The sequence below is a fragment of the Silene latifolia genome, chromosome 8 (genome assembly GCF_048544455.1).
Source record: "Silene latifolia isolate original U9 population chromosome 8, ASM4854445v1, whole genome shotgun sequence".
Taxonomy (NCBI): Eukaryota; Viridiplantae; Streptophyta; class Magnoliopsida; order Caryophyllales; family Caryophyllaceae; genus Silene; species Silene latifolia.
Window position 1 is genome coordinate 60,514,753 of NC_133533.1, and position 12,283 is coordinate 60,527,035.

The following is a 12,283-nucleotide window of genomic DNA, read 5'->3' on the forward strand; positions in this document are numbered from 1 at the left end:
ACTAAACGACCAATCGCGTGTGAAATATTTGCAAGGTCACATTGGAGCTGTTCTTAATGTAGTAGGGTGAAATTCCTACACTTTGATCTATATTATACCATGTTAGATCGTTATATGAAAATATGTTTTTTTTTTCAACTGCTGCTTTTATCGAGTAGTACTTTTCTGCAAGCATTTTAAATTAGTTTGATTGAAACCATGTTCTAAAATTGTTTGCAAGAACAGGTCAAATACGCAAGAGTAATTCGTATGGTCATTCTTAGACATGTACGAGTTGATGTTAGGGACCAAATATACCTTTGGCCATACTATATTGATTTCAATGACCCGAAATTGACCCAATATCCCAAGCTCTCCCAAAGGTGGCGCTCCGGATTTTTGAAGACGGGAAAATTGAGCATTGCTCGAAATAATACCTCTGCCACCTCTAGAAGAAGCCCTCATGTCCTAGACCTCAACTCTTCCTATGGATTGGAGTCTCATATTATTTTTGAAATATATCAAATTGATTACATTGTTTCTGAAAAAAGTGCCTACTGTTTTGGCTACTTGTAATCTTTGTAAGTCGTTTAGTGTTTTGATAATATCTGTATTTATTAAATTTTGTATTATGGAAGTTTAAGACAAATATGCCAAAGAATATGCCCAAGAATGTGATTTGTGAGCACATATAACAATAAAAAAATTTGGCCTTATAACAAGGTTTTCTTTTTTTTTGTAAGAAACTACCTTTTATTTAGGGTGTTGTGTAAAACTACCTTTTCTTTAAGTTTTTGGCTTTTCACAACCTTATATTTTTTTTTAAAAAAAAAACAACAAACAAATTAATGATTCCGGTGAGAAAAGTCAATTTTTTGCTTTATGCTAAATTACTGAATGAAATGTTTTGTGTTTGTTTCCTTTAATCAGGACCTTATGATGCCATTTGTAACCAAAAATGATCCAATATTCATACTTTCAAACGTTGGATGATGATGTGTACGTTACACAATATATAAAATTGATGCTATTAGAGGATTTAAGTATCATAACCCTTATAATGAAGCCTATATGGATATACATTATTTTTAGCAAATTATCGGATGTGAATTATAAGAGGAAAGGGAGAGAGAAAGTGATGTGGAAGGGAAAGATAAGCATGAGTAGTTCGAGTACAAAGTGGAGGAGTATTATGAGAGAAAGTGAAGGAGGGAGAGGGGAGAGAAGGAGGTGGTTAAGATTGCGAGGACGTCAGAGAGAAATTGGAGAGAGAAAGAAGAGGACAAGAGAGAGTGTGAGATGAAGGAGGTAGGGGAAAGAGGAATAAGGGTAGGAGGAGTTAAGAGGAAAATGGCGAGTAACAAGAGGAGAAAAGGGAGGTGGAGTAGTAGTAATATAAAGACAAGTGATTATAATGAGAAATTTAAAAAATTATAACATAACTCCACTTAAGAAATAAAATTTATCAAACGTATCGAATTTCGTTTTCATTAGTTAGGGAGGATGAGAAGAAGGAGAAGGATGAGGATTAGGAGGTGACAACGTTAAAGAGAAAATATAGGGGAATAGGGTGGAGAATGGAGGAAAGAGAAATGGGAAGGGCAGGACAAATAGTAGAAGGAGAAGAGAAAGAAGGAGAATACGGATGGGGAAAAGAATGCAGGTCGAGAAAGAGAATAAGGGGGAAAATAGGAGGTAGGGAGAGGAAAATAGAAGGATGTGAACAATAAAAGGACAGAAAAAGAGGAAATGAGGAGAAACAGGAATATATGCACGAGGAAAAATGAGAGAGATAACAATATGAGAACAAGTGGGTGAAGAGGGGAAAAAGAGGATATATAAGAGGGTGGTGGGATATGGAAGGTATATGGGAGAAGGAAGGAAAAAGTTACGGATAAGGACCACAAGGATGAAAAGAGGGAGCTTTTAAGATGCGAGTATGCGATGACGTCGAAAAAAAAGGGAGAGAAAAATAGAAGGATGGGAGGGATTGCGAGGGAGATGAACGCGGGGAAAGAGGTGGAGGAGAAATATGAAGGGTAAGGCGAAAATGCCGAATAGTATGACTAGAAAAGTGAGGAGGAGATGAGGTGCTTGAGGGCTAAAAAACGTTGGGGAAAGAGGAGGAGTAGAAAGGGGTAAGAAGGGAAGGGCGAGTAGTGTAAGGTAGGGGAGAGTATGGATCAGATATCCGATCCGAAACCGACTTTCGGTTCGGATATCCGATCCGAAAATCCAAATTTTCATTATCCATTATCTGATCCGAAATGATCGGATATCCGATTTTTACTATCCGGAAATATCGGATCAGGTATCCAAATATCCGGTATCCGATTTTAGTATCCGATTTCCGAAAAGTCTAAAAATTGGATTTCTAATTATGTTTTTTTATTATTATTTTCTTTTTCACTCAGTTCAAAACTACATTAAAATAAATGAAACAACCCCTAAATTGTATATATCAACAATTGAAAAAATAGTTCATCAGTAGGATGAACTAATACATGTTAATTTCCAGATCTGTATCATATGCAACAGAAATATACTTCCTCTTGTCTAAGTCTCACATAATCTTCTTGTTACTTCTGTCTTTATGATTTCCAGTAACCAAAAGATCAAGAACAATCATCAAACAATTACAACTAGTTTGTTTTACAAGATATTCATGAAAATTTCCGAGTAGAGGTTACCGCAAACACCTTCAATGACATGCAACACAATCGACAACAACTCGATTTACATCATAAGTTCATGACCTTGTTAAAATTATTCGAACTCGATGTTCAAATTTAATATTTGGATAAAATGGCTTAGATTAACTTGTTACCAAAAAGTTTCAGGACTTGTGAAGTTGTAATAGCCATTAATTAGGGTGACTTAATAGCAAATGTGTTGTCTTGGTTAAAGGAATTTGTGTGGAGAAGATGATAAAGGAGATAATGGGATTTTGAGGAGTTGAATACTCAAAGAAAAAGAATGTTGATTGTTGACGGCAAGGATGATAAAATGAAAGGATATAATAGGGTAAAGCATTAGGTTGTCAATTTATAAGATGGGCTTTTTAGTATTAAGGTCCAATGTGTACAACGAATTTACTGCTTCTCAAGGCCCAACTAAAATATAGGATTTTACTTTTTAAGGGAAAAAAGGGGGGGAAAAAATAAAAACCAAGTTTCGGATCGGATACGGATATCCGAAATTTTTTGAACTACTATCCGATATCTGATCCGTATCCGAAATTTTCGGTTTGGATATCCGATCCAAATGTATTTTCGGATCAAATATCCGTTTTTTCGGATCAGATACGAATCGGATCTCGGATCGGTTCAGATAATCGGATTTTTCGCTCAGCCCTAGTGTAAGGAGAAAGAGAAGGAGGATTGGGAGTAGTAATAGAAAGAGAAATGATTAAAATGAAGAATTAAAATCAATAGAAAAACTAAAAAAATTAAAATGTATTAAACCTATCAAGTTTCATTTTCACTAATGTATTAGTTAATAGAGACAATCTTAATCAAAATGTCATTTTCTTGGAATAAGTATAGGGAAATTGACGGAGGAGACACAAGAGAAGGCAGGGAGCCACAATAATAGAAGGGGGAGGATAAATAGGAAAAGGGATAAGGAGGCTGATAAAAAGGTGGAGAAGGATGAGGCGGCAATGTTAAAGAGAAAGGAGAGAGGGTAAAAGGCGGATGAGGGGGAGATGGAGAGGAATAAGGTAGAAAAGGAAGAAGGGGGTAAGGGTATGAGGACAAATAGTAGGAGGAGAAGAGGAAGGGGGATAATGCGCGGATGAGTGGAAAGGGAAAGAGATGGATGTCCATAAAGAGAGTAAGGCGGAAAGAATAGAGGGTAGAGAGAAGGAAACCGAAGGATGCGAACGATAAGAGGAAAGAGAAAGAGGCAGGAAGGGGGAGGAGAAATTGGAAGATGTGGAGGAGTAATACGAGAGAAACATGAGGAGGAGGGAAAATGGAGGATATATAAGAGGAGGATAAATGAACATAGTAGGTATAAAGGAGGAGGAATTGGAAAGAGAAGAAGGAGGACCACGAGGTTAACGAGGAGGAAGTGATCTAGGATGTGATGGCGTTGGAGAGAAAAGAGGGAGATGAGGATATTTAACATGTCAAATACTTAGCCATCAATAAAGTACAACAACAATAGTTTAAGTTTAGCGACAATTAACATGTAAAAGAAATACGCTAGCATGCGCATGAACCATCAACAGTCATAATGTCTTGGGGGACCGCGCGCTTGCGCGCGCGGTGCAACCAACTAGTGAGATTTAAATATGTGATCAATATGATCAACAATTGTGATCGCATTATTGTCGGAGGACACTTACTCCAACAATCTCCCACTTGTCCTCGACAAGTGTGCGTCACCAATTCTCTTGTCCTATTACTATCTCCCACTCAATGCATGGTGTCTTTCGGGTCGTACTTGCAAGTGATCATATCGAGAGTGGTTTCCTCGATCTGGAGAATAACTGATTGACCGGATTTATCTATCATAGATACCTTCCGAGTGTGGCCATGCATTTCCAGTTCATTACTCCTCGAGTGGCCCTGAGATATTGTTTTAACCCTGACAAAGGGATGGACAATTCCTATCGCACTTATTCCCTTCGACTAGCCACAACCATCATAACCCAAAATATGCCCATTTGACCCCATTTACGAAGGTCGTAGTAACACAAATCAAAGTTAATCTGAAACTGTGCCATCTTAGGCGAACATTCTTTAGTCAAAAGAATCGACTCATTAGAATACTATAGTAGCTCTCGCCACGACCAGGCTATATAAATTTGCCAGAACTCTATAAGCGGTCACTGCCCGACAAAGTGTTCCTAACAGTCTGCCTATGTGATCGACTAGTCATCTCACATGAGTCTATGGCACTTGAACTTGCCATCAATCGCATCACACTCTAGTCACTTCGAGACGTCACCTCATATAAGTGACTATGGGCGAATACAATGCTAATCTGTGTTCACTTTAACGGGGTTCAATGTTGTCTCCACAATCCGTTTGGATGTAACAAATTATCAAAGGAGTTTTTAAAGTAAAAACTCGAACGACAAATGCGATTATCACATATGAATAGTCAATGCCTGATTACTATTTCATGTTCTATAATCTAATTTGATCTTGTATGTAGTTGTTCATTTCAATTCAATTAAAATGACATGATTCATCATGTTTAGCCTATGAGAAGGCTTTGGTTAGTAGGTTTTATCAACTTCTTGTACCTTACTCAACCTTACTACATACTAATTTTCCTTTGTAATGTATACATTTGCATTACAAAACTTTCTGAGTACGTGTCGAGATTCAATCAAGACATAGGCCCTCTAGCCTTAGAATAGCTCCCACTGTTTTCACAGTGTGCGGGACTCATCCTTCTTGCACATCCCATGATTGCAAGTGTACTCAATTTCCGTTGTAAATATTCTTATTGTTCTTTATTGTCTAGAACGATTCTAGAAAATCTACTTCTTAATTAACATAGCCACAATGGTATCTTAACCATCCTAATGTGTTTTGATTATGGCTTTGTCAGAAACCATGCGCAATCTCAATTGTCAATTGTCACTTGTGTAACACTCTTACACAAAATTGCATCAAAAACACTTTGCATTACATCCTTAATGCTTCTGCAAGCACTTAAGGGTAATCTATATGGCTACTTGGTAATTATTACTTGAATTCGATTTTGAAACAATTCATCATACTCAAAGTATATGAAGTGTTATACATCATTACTCATTTAATTGATCCGGCAGCGGAAGCAAATGTAATCAATCAAATATGTTCAATTTAATTGAACTAGTCATGAATCTTATCAACATAAGACTTCTTATTGACGCTAATATCATGTGGATTTATCTTCATAAATTCGGATATTAAAGCTGTATTATAATACTCCAAAAGTCTTAAATCATTCTCAATAATCAATATGTCATCCACATATAAGACTAATTAAAATTTTCGTAACTCCCACTAAACTTCATGTATAAACACAACTTCTCGACTTATCGAGAAATGTTTTATCACATGATCAAAATGTTGATTCCAACTCACTGATGTCCTACTTAAGAACCTCTCTTAAGTTTCACATTATCTTAGGATTGCAAGAATCTACAAAACTCAGGACATGTATTGAATACATTCCTTCTAATTGAAGAAGTGAGTTTTTGATTTACTCGCTATATGTATATCATCATAATGAAACACAATCCCTAAGAAGATCCAAATAGACTTAAGCATTTCAACTAGTGCAAAACCCTATGCAACCAATAAAACTTTGAAATCTCTCTTTATTAGTGCAAAACCCTTTGCAACTAATCAAGCCTTTTATTTCGGATTTTCATGGCTCTAAGCCTTGTATTGAGTTGTGGCTTAAACATTCTCATGTAAGTCATATGTTCATTACTTTCTAGAAGTAATCAACTTGAATCAAACGATTTATTTTGTAAGTTATAAGCTCTTTACTTTCTTAGAAGTAGCATGAATTCATCATTTTCAACAAGTGACGAGTTTAACCTCCTAGGTTTTAAAGAACAAAATCTTACACAAAACGTCTCATGTAGCCAAGAAAGACCAGTTTCTTGCGACGTAACATTCTTTGTGGCATTCTTTGTGGCTCTTGAATCATTTCTCCCACTCTGTCTCCTAAAATAAACTTGTATTTTAGAAAGACAGCTTCACGAGCCGCAAACCCGTCGTACACGTGATAATTAAAAGGGAAAAAGAGCATTTGTTTCTTGTGTAAGCTTACAAACATGGTACATATCTCATATGAATCGTTTAGTTTTAGTGGAAAAATAATTTAGACAAAATGATAAAATCCCCAAAAGGATCAAGTAAGTCAAAGTGACTTGATTGAAGTTCAAACCATATCGAATAGCGTTTGATTTCTTATCCAACCACACATTATCCCATAATGTGTGTCAAGAGAGATTCACTTGTGATATTATATCACATTTCATTTGGCTTATATCAAAGTCTTTACTTTGATAATCACATCATGATTAAATTATGATTCTTTGAACTCTTTGAACTTCTTCAAAGATTTCCCTATTTACCTTATTAAGTGAACACATTAGCGTCAACTTAAATCGTTGGTAAAAGAAAATGATCAACCTATTTTGGATCAATGATTTACAACCTCGATCTCCTTCTCAACCAAGAGGCACGAGACATCTTGCTTTGAATACAAGATACGTATATACCATTAACAATCTAATGGTTTCAAGAGTACTCGATAACCCTTTGCGTTCATACATTCCAGAATTTAAGGTTTAATCTTGGGTTACCAATTTGAGTCTTACATCATCTACATGATGTGTCATTCTAGTTTGGTTTAGAATATAATCACCTTGATAATGGGCTAGCCATACATCAAATTATGGTGTATAGGGTCACAAAAGTGAAACCTCTTTTGTATCTTAACAAGTTTATATTCTTATTTAGAGTTTATGCACTTAATAGTCACAATTAAGTACAACTTTAAATCCAAAAACTAGATTGAGTACACAATTACTCTATCTCTCGACATTATTGTTGCTAGTCGTCATATTCTAATCATCTTATGTGTCGAATACAATGATGAAAACCTCCACTGGTTTCTAATATTAACGAAATAGTACTAGCAAAAATTATGTTTAATCAAATAAACATTTAAAGAAGAAGGTCCCATTAGATGTCCCACAACTAACTTGTTGATTCTTCAATAATTTGGGGTAGTTTCCTTTCTAGTGTCCAACATTTAAGACAGTGGAAACTTTATTGGTCGGGATTGATAGGTTTAGTATCGCTATTCTCAACAACTTTACTTTTAACATTACCTTGTATCAATTCCATTCTATTTTTACTTCTTTGAACCTCATCCCATCTTAACGGTTTAAGAGAATGCTCCCACTCATTTCAATGAGTCTTTGCTTTGAGAAGCAAAATTGAATTCATGAATATTACTCTTCATTTGTTGGTTTTAGTCTTAAAACTTTGTAGTGAATTGAAATATCACAATGGCATTCACTAGCTCGTCCGCACCACCTCTCACTACCGTTTCAAGGCTTCGGTCCTTTATGGATTGTTGCAAACTCGAAAAGAATGGTTCGAATTTCACCGATTGGGATACGCAACTTCACTTAGCCGCGGAAGGTGATGACAAGCTCAAATACCTTACCGAGGCTTCTCCCGCTACTCTTATTACTAGGTCAACACCCGCGGTTAGGGAGGCCTTTGAGACCTACCAAAAAAAATCTGCCACGGTCAAGAATGTCTTGATTTTCTCCATGGAACCCGATCTTCAATGGAGTGCCATGTTTTCACGAGCTCCTAGGATTATTCAATATGAAGCGGCTTCCCAATTCTTTGACCTCAATATCAAAGAAGGACAAAAAGTGAGTCCTCATGTGCTCAAAATGATTCAGTATGTTGAGACCCTCAAGTTTCAAGGGGTTGAGATCCCCGAGCAACTCGTGATTGACCGAGTGCTTCACTCCTTAAGTTGAATCAAGGGCTATGTTCAGTTTAGAGTAAACTACAACATGCAATACTTAAAAACCGATCTCCATGAGTTGCACAAAATGCTTGTGCAAGCCGAAAGGGACATGGGGCTTGATGCAAGCACTAGCACGGATGTGCTCAACATCAATGCAAAGAGTAAGGGAAAGTTTAATAAAAGTTCTAACAAGGGTAAGAAGCCCACTTCCTACAAAGGTAAGGAGAAAGCTATTGAAAATAGCTCTTCCAAACCCAAAAGGGGAGTCAAACCCTATGACAAATGCCATTATTGTAATGGCATAGGCCATTGGAAGCGCAATTGCCCCAAATATTTGGAAGACATCAAAGCTCGACGTGTGACTCCAGTAGGTAATATTTCTTCCAAAAGTTTATGATATTGATATTAATTTTCCAACTCAACTTTATATTAAGATACTAGTTGTGTTTCTCACCCTTCTTATTGAATTTAAGGCATGAGAAGAAAGGAAAAGCTAAGCAAGCATGAGTAGGATCTCCAAAGGGAGCTAGAGTAGCCGCCATATAGATGGAGACCTATGGACTTGGCTTGGCGTTTCATTTTGAATATATCTTCATTATAGTCTTATGTTTAGACATTGTCTAAGAACTTTATTTTGTTTCCATGTTAGACATGGAAATTTCTTTATTTTGCATCTCCGAACAAGTATTGTATTTGGTTTTAAATAACTTGGCTTTCAACCCAAGTCATTTCGGTTTATGGCATTTTAAGTTCTAAGACATCTTTCCTCTTTCTCTATTAATATCTATAACATAAATCAACTCAACTCAATCGATAATATTGAAAGATGATGATTTGTTCAATATGGTAAAGACCTAAGTTGTGAATTTGATTCCCAATTAAAATATTCATGGCAACATGACATTTCATATGAAATGTAAGATAGATCGATTGAAAGTTAAAATGAGTTGTTCAACTCATATTTGGGATGTTACTCCATGTTAGTAATTGTTTAAAGTGAAAACGCGCAATATGAATCACAAACGAGACTCCATACAAGATATGGAAGGGATTAGTCTCTAAAATGGCAACATATCTTAATAGATACCTCAAGGATAACATGTGCCTAATGCTCTTTTGCATTAAAAAGAACAAAATTGTTTGTACCTCTTAAAGCCATCTTTTTGGAAAATAGGCGTATTTCTAAAAAGATAGAGTGGGAGAAAATTCGCTACAAACTTGTTTTGTAGTATAACGACATAAGAAAATGTTCTAAATGTCATACACATGTTATAAATAGAGTTGCTTTTCGAAAGTAATGAACTATTATCCATTGAGTGAATTGGTGCTAGTGAACCAAATAGGAATTTGTTGCAAAGAAGTCTTGGCTTTATAATCCGTGTTAGATTCGATACGCAAAGCTAAGCATGATTAATTTAAGATATTGGTCTCTTTGAAGTAAAGCCTTCAAGTATAGAATACATTGATGAACATGGTGATGTTAATCGAATCAAATCATGTTAGTAATTACCGCATTTAAAACATGGCAAGTGATATTAAACCGGTCTTCTGAATAGATATTTGGAAGAGGATGAATGCGTGACACTGATCTTAGGTTGAAGTATGTGAATTCTAACATCCTAAGTAAGCTTAAGGGATCCATATGTGGTTTTAAGCTGAGCATTAAGAGATTGTAAAAATCATCCTTCCCGTTCATGTGATAATTGAAAATGGTTGCATTTGAATTTTTTAAAAGAACCATAATTATACATGAAGTTTAGTGGGAGCTTATTTTTAGTTCATGTGATAATAGAGAATGGTTTCACTCGATTTGTCGAAAAACCATGTTTATACATGAAGTTGAGTGGGAACAAAACTGTCTTCACATATTACTCATTGGGAATGATGTACCGATGTTTACCTCCGTAACGTTGGGAAATCATTTCCATATGAAAGATTTATGTGAGGCACATCGCATAGTTGATGTCCGGATCTATGGAGATAGTCCTAAAAGGGATATTGGCATTATGTCAAAAGTCTTGTGTTGATAAGACTCTTCGTCTTATGTTGACAAGATCCTTCGTCATTTCAGTATGGATAAATCCAAGAGGGATTCTATTCCAATGGGTTGTGGGATTACTTTGAACAATTAACAGTTGCCCACTGAACCTGAAATTGTTGAACGAATGAAATCGATTCCAAATGTTTCCGCCATTGGATCGACCTAATGTCCTAAGATATGCGTAAGCACTGATAAATTATATGCTTTAAGCAAGACAAGTCAATCCATGTGAGAGTCCATGGATAGCCGCTAGATACATCCTTGAATTCTTGAGAAGGAATAAGGATTCGTTCTTATGATTGATAAGAACATGGAGTTTTGTATATAGGGTTACAAAAGCTCAAGTTTCTTAGGCTGATCTTCTTGTCAATTGTCAGAAGTGTGAATAGCGAGAACAACCTTGAAAAGTCAATCATAAGATAGATTGTAAAGGAGCTAAAATAAATCCTTTAAACCATGGATCACATCACATGTTATTTGATAAAAGTGGGAGTATCTTTCAAGCAAAGGAGCCCAAGCCTAGATTTAAGTCTAAAAATGTACTTAGAAGATTCATGTTATTAAAAGATTGCATTGAAGGAAGCAAATTGCAATTTATGAAGTCGGGATGAGTGGATTATATTGTATATCCTCTAACCAAGCTTTTATTACAGGTTTGATCAAACCACTATGAAGTAACAAGGATTTTATATTCCTAAGATTATGAGATATGAAGCAGCAATATTGTATTGATTATTTATATGTGATAATCGCATTTATCATTTAAGTTTTATTTTAAACTCTTTTATTACTTTGTTATATCCAAATAGGTTGTAAGAACAACTTTGAATCCAATTAAAGTGAACTGGATTAATATAGTATTAGCCCCTAGTCACTTATATGAGGTGACGTCTCCTAGTGACTAGAGTGTGAGTCGATTGATGGCAAGTTCAAGGGCCATATGGTCATAAGAGATGAATAGTCAATCACATAGGTAGACTGTATAGGACACTCTGTCGGGCAATGACCGCTTATATAGTTCTGGTAATTTTTTTACAGCCTGGTCGTCGCGAGAGCTACTATAGTATTCTTTTTGAGTCGATTCTTTAACTGGAGATTGTTCGCCGAAGGTGGCACAGTTTCTGATTGACATTGATTTTCGCTTCACGACTTCAGAATATGGCGTGCAAATGGGCATCTTTTGGGTCATGATGAGCTGTGGCTATTCGAAGAGAATAGTGCGATAGGAATTGTCCACCCCATATCAGGGTTATCTAAATCTCAGGGCCACTCGAGGATTAGTGAACTGGAAATGCGTGGCCACGCTCGGAAGGTATCTACGGCAGATAATTCCGGTCAAATAGTTACTCTCCAGATCGAGGAAACCACTGTAGATATGATCACATGCAAGTACGACCTGCGAGACCCCTTGCATTGAGTGGGAGATAGTAATAGGACAAGAGAATTGGTGACGTACACTTGACTGGGACAAGTGGGAGATTGTTGGAGTATGTGTCCTCAACAATAGTGCGATCACGTTATTAAATATCATGATAAGAATACATAAGGGATGATACATTATATATTCAACTGATCAACATTTATCGGTAACGATTGGCTGACTAGAGTTTGACGTTACTGTCGTTCGACGGTGATGATCAGTTGATTCCTTGAGGTCACACCTATAGCATGGAACCTAAATAATTTCTGATCAAATGTATTTGATACGGGTTGATCAGTCCCTTTTATTTATATATGTATATTTGATAT